Genomic DNA, 6,119 nt, shown 5'->3' on the forward strand with positions numbered 1-6,119 from the left:
CGCGGTTAGTGCGGCCGTCGTCGGTAGGCGTACATCGTAATATACACAGACGTAGGAAAGTGCAATTGGTTTTAATGAATGCTGTTGCGTTTTAGGTTCGTCTGGCTATTTTAAATGAATTTGTTCGGCGCGATTTAGATGGTAGAAGCCGACCTGTGACTGGAGACATCATCCTTCCACACAAGAAAGTATGTTGTTTATAAGGTAACTTATATAAATGTGAAGTGGTGTATAGACTGCTTTTAATAGCTGAATCTTTCACGAATCTGTCATGTGTAGAATATCTGCATGCATTTATGTGCCACAATAAAGTAGAACATATGGGTCAGGGTACTATCAAGAATCTGGGTTAAAACCTATGAAATGTTTGTGAAACCTATTTTGTTGACCACTATTCCAAATTTGTCCTGTTTTTGGTTATGTTGTATGGCAGTTCACCATTGTTATTTTTATCACAACACCTCCAACAGCCCTTTTTGCTTGGATGCTACCAGCTTCCATGCAGAGTGTAAAGTAAAGGTACCTAAAATGTCAGAAAATTAATAGATCATTTTGCAGGACAAAAGTGAACAGATGACAAGTGACAAAAATGACAACTGACCCAGGGGTGACCAAATAAAAAGCCTGGAGCGAATTCATCCTGGAGCGAATTTATCCTGGATGTGTTGGGGTAAATGTGGCCTGTTTAGCCTCATGTACACATCTGATTCAGTCTTCTACTTCTTAGGGAATATAGAAGTATATAAGCTCTGCAGGGCTAGTGCCCTCCAGGACCAGGGTTTGTGGTCCTTGGTCTAGACAAAAATTAATATGCCAAGTAAATTAGTCTGCAGAGCATGTATGCATCTTTATAAAACATTAAGTTTAACATTAAAATGTCAAAATTCTTTTCAGCATCACACATTTTACTCATCGTAATTCAAAAGAGTTTGCATACTGTTGTCTCTTTTTCTTGTAATTTTGCTTTATTATATTCCATATTACATATCATAAACGATCTATCACTCTTGGGCACATTGTAATTAATTTTAAATGTGTCCTCTCTCTCCCCAATACCACCCACCAACCCCCCAAAATGAGAGACTGAAAAATGTCTAACCTTTCTGTGTTGTCTCCTAGCAACACTGACTTCTCTGATGTATCTGCTATTTCATTTGTAGTTTACCTTTGGGGAGGATGAAGTCAAAAATATATATATTTTTTGCTTCTTTCACAAATCGGATGAATGTCAGTGGGCTTGGATGTGGAACTGGCTGTGAATACAATGTTTTTTACTGATCTGCAGTTTATTTAATCCCCAGGTCACTTATAATACAAGATTTTCTGAAGGCATCCTCCATTTACTCTGCCTTCAACTTGCATCAATGCACAAAATAGGATAATGAATGACCAATTCTGCAACCCTGATTAGTCGGTAATACCTGTATAAGAGAATTATCCTAATGCCCCATGAGGGTTTGTGTCCATGACGATGAGTGCACTGCCACCAGACTGTCTGTCCCCAGACAGAAAAAGCCATTTTCCTCCTTTCGGAGAGTAGAATTCATTAGCAGAGCTCTTTGCACCTCCATTTAGAATGGAAAGCAACTTATTATACTGTTCTTAACATTTTGGTAAAAATAAAGGTGTTCTAAATCCTGGCTCCTTGTTCCTCCAGTATTTGGGATTTTGTTGAATGATTTTAGAGTTGTTGAATCATAATTAAAACAGTTAATTATAACCTAATGGCACACAGTATGAATCGGAATATAAAAATGTACAGCCTAGAGCTGTCCCAAATTATTATTCTTTAAACGATTAATCTAACAATTATTTTTTTACGATGCATCAATGCATCTAACAATTTTTCCTAATCAGTTTGGTTTGATTTGATTCTTTGTTATTGCCACATTAATTGACCAATATAGCTATTTATACATTCTAATTTAGAATGAATTAAAAATCAGAATGAAAAAACCTTCATTTCTTAACATTCCAATACATGTTTATTGCTCTTAAACGGAGCGAAAATTAAAGTAAAATGAAATAAGTGCAAAATAATGTCAGATGTAGCATTCAATAAAAAATAAAAGGAATATTTTCTAAGAGCAATTGAAAGAACAGAATAACTGAAATAAACTTGGGGGCTTAAATAATGTTTTATTGCTTTTATTAAAATAAACAGCAGCTAATGTGTCTTCTGATATCCTTCTCCAACACCAAGTATACTGTAATGTAGAAACTACTGAATAACTTCTTCTACATTTAAGTACACCCACATCTTTGATGAACGATTGCTTTCTTTTCCTTGTTCTGGGTCCAACGCTTATTTTGCATGAACATTCAGGGAATGAATCTGTCATGGCCGGAACCTGGCGGCACACTCGCAGACATGGAGGAGGAGAGTTGAGGGAACGACGGGAGACAGTGGGACAGCATATAGGGGGCAGGAGATTGAAGCCCCACGGCGGGAGGATGGGAGTGCTTGTAGACAAAGACAGCTGGCCGAATCGTGGGCGGCGTAGGTCAAGGGCATCGGTGCCTGGATTCTCCATGGGCAGGACATTAGAGTGGTCAGGGGCAGAGCAAGGGTTCGCCAACATTCGGTCCAACAACCATACAGAAAGGGAGAATCAAAAAAGAGTGCTCGTAGAGTGACCCTGCCTCATGGTCGGCATGAGGCAGGGTCAGTCGTAGTTGAAAGCAGGTGGGCAGCAAAGAGAATAAGTTCTACAAAGAGCAAGTGAAGTACAAGATGTTACAAGACACTGGTGTTTTATATGGGACAGTACCACTAATGTTTTAATGTCATTTAATGTTTCATTAATGCCATGTTAATGGGATTCGTGTAATTTGACAGCCACAGAACATTTACAGGCATATCTGCTTGACCTCTTAGTTGCTCCCTGTCCAAATCCACAGATGGCCTAAAGATTATACTGTAGAAGATTTCTGTTTTAAAAAAATAATAATAAAACAATAATACATTTAAATGTTGCTGTTGTGATGGCCACATTGATTTACTACTACACAAGTGAAATGTATAATGATATATTAGGTCTCAGTGGTACCTTGTCAGTGCGGGATTTGGACCCACAACCCTTTGATTCTGAGTCCTCTTGCTTCCTCTGCCAGGCCACCGCTGCCTTATACTGCTACAAAACAACTGATGTGAAGCGCCACATTTTCTGGAACCGAATGGAGCTGGGTGGAGCTCAGAATTTCAGTGGAACACTGAGGACATCTTGTGAGTATAAATATAGCAGCAGTATATTACCAACAGGTAGTCACTTGAAGAAGCCACAGAAATGATTTGGTTTGCTTGCACATTTCTCATTGAAGATTGATGTTGATATACCGTGTCTGCCTTCAAACAACTACAATTAGCAGACATTTGATGTTAAGCAGATTATTCTTGACTTATCTCTTGAAACATAGTTGTCCAAATCCACATGTATATGTATGTATTTCAATACATACAATTAGAATTACACTATGTATTAACTATGTAAATAAATATGCCTCCATCCCAGGTCCTGGAGGTCACCAGGTCACCATACCTTTTTCCAGGTTTGTTAAGGGAACCTTGAAAAATGCAGAATCAGTGCCCTCCATAACTGGGTTCGATAAGCCCCGGTGATTATGCTCCACAAGGGCAGTGGTGGCCTACCAGGTAAGAAAGCGGCCCCATAATTGGAAGGCTGTCGGTTCGACTTCCAAGCCACCAAGGTGCCACTGAGCAAAACACCATCCCCACACAGTGCTCCTGGGGTGCCTTTCACGGCTACCCACTGCTCACTAAGGGTGATAAATGCAGAGGACATTTTTTTGCACCATGCTGTGCTTGCTGTGCTTCACAATGACAATCACTTCACCTTCAAAATGAAGAGAACCACACATTTGTCATTCACCCTCCACTAGATGGTAGCAGAAGCCAGCCTTGTATCATACTTGTAACAAGTTTCTTCATTAGTAGACTTTTTAGTAAAAAAGGACGTATGTTAGAAAGACAAGATTCTGTGCAGTCAGCAGGAATGACCCATCAAGCAAGTTGTGCTGCTTTGTTTCTGCACTGTGAGCAATGAGCATGTAAAATATTATACTTTAGGACATAAACAGAGCATGAAGCAGTTGTCTCTTAGACCTTGAAATAAGCAGATCTCAGCATGTGTGTGTGTGTACGTCCTTTGCTGCTGTGGGAAAGCAGTAGACATCTGTAGGGTGTTCTTTTCATCAGCCGCAGCTGAAAGCCCGTTTGAAGGCTGGCCATAGTGGTGATAGTCTGGTCAAATAAGTCAACCATTGATGGGGCCGTGACCAACAAAGGCTCTGTTTATTCCCTTCTCCCGCACTCTGAACCAAGGGGCCGGTTAGTGTGCTCAAAGGGACAGTCGGAGAGTACTTTGATAGGCAGCATTCCCATTCATGCAATGTGGCCATGTGGAATGTTGGGATGGAGTTTTTCAGTGCAGCAGGTTGAAGCACTCTTTGGCCTTTAAGACTGCTTAATGACATAGCTTAGCCAAGAGGACCTAGGCAGAATGTCTGTGAGTTTAAGATGACACACATACAGTATTATGACACACATATAGTATTGATTATGCTATCAATTCATGTATGTGATTTCACCTTGAGTGGATTACAGCTTTTACAATAAGACTCCATTTACTGCTGACAACCTACTTCAAACCTGACATTGAAAGTAAATGATGGCTATAAAAAGACATGCTGATATAAGACAATGTGTTGTATATACTATTAAGATAAGATAAGATCAATCTTTATTAGTCCCACAAGTGGGATATTGCATATGTCATGGTAGAAAGTGTATAGAAACAGAGGTAATATCAGCAAAACAGAGGTAATAACAGCAAAAAATAAATATGTATATATCTACAAATGTACAATTGAAATCTACACATGTACAATGGGTACACCTGCACAGTTGTATTTGAAGTGTGTGTTTGTTTGTCTGTGTGTGTGTGTGTGGTCATCTGTGAGGTCTTTGTTATAGAGTCTGACAGTGGTTGGAAGAAAAGACCTTCTGAATCTCTCCTTCCCACATCGTGGAAGCAGTGGCCTGCCACTGAAGGAGCTGCTCAGTGCTGTCAAGAGTTTCCTGCATGGGGTGGGAGATGTTGTCCAACAGGGATGACAGCTTAGCCACCATTCTCTTGTCACCTCCTCACCACCTCCACTGGGTCCAGAGGGCATCCTAGAGCAGAACTGGCCCTCCGGATCAGCCTGTTCAGTCTCTTCCTGCCCCCAGCAAAGATGCTGCTGCCCCAGCAGACCACACTGTAAAAGATGGCTGATGCCACTAAAGAGTCAGAGTCTTTAGGAGTGACCCCTGTACTCCAAAAGACCTGAGCCTCTACAGCAGGTACAGCCTGCTCTGCCCTTTTTTGTAGAGAGCATTTGTGTTATGAGTCCAGTCCAGTTTATTGTTCAGATTAACCCCAAGGTACTTATAGCTATCCACAGCCTCAATGTCCATACCCTGGATGTTCAGTGGTTGCCGTGGAGGATGTTTGTGCCTGCGGATGTCTACCACCAGCTCCTTGGTTTTTCCAGTGTTGATCTGGAGGTAGTTCTGCTGGCACTAGTCCCATCAGTGATGAGACCGACTATTGCAGAGTCATCAGAGAACTTCTGCAGGAAGCAGCTGGTAGAGTTGTAGGAGAAGTCTGCAGTGTAGATTGTGAAGGGGCCCCCGTACTGCAGATCACCCTGTCTGACACAAAGCCCTGAGTTCTCACATACTGTGGTCGGTTGGTGAGGTAGTCCAGGATCCATGTGGTGAGATGATGAGCGAGCTTGTCCCTCAGGATTGTGGGTAGGATGGTGTTGAAGGCACTGAAGAAATCAAAGAACATGATTCTCACAGTGCTCCTAGCGTTCTCCAGGTGAGAGAGGGAACGATGTAGGAGGTGGATGATGGCATATTAGATTCCTTCATCGTATCCTATCCTGAGAAATGTAGTGATTAGCAACATAAGTGTTATTTTTGAAAGTGGAAAAATGATGGTATTTGCAGGTTGCCATTTAATTGCCTGTAATTCTGCACCATGGCTGAATTTTGGAAAGGGACTTTAGATATAGTATTAGGGGGCCACTAAGACCTATATAAAAGCGAAAAA

This window comes from Denticeps clupeoides, chromosome 1, assembly GCF_900700375.1.
Source record: "Denticeps clupeoides chromosome 1, fDenClu1.1, whole genome shotgun sequence".
NCBI classification, from domain to species: Eukaryota; Metazoa; Chordata; class Actinopteri; order Clupeiformes; family Denticipitidae; genus Denticeps; species Denticeps clupeoides.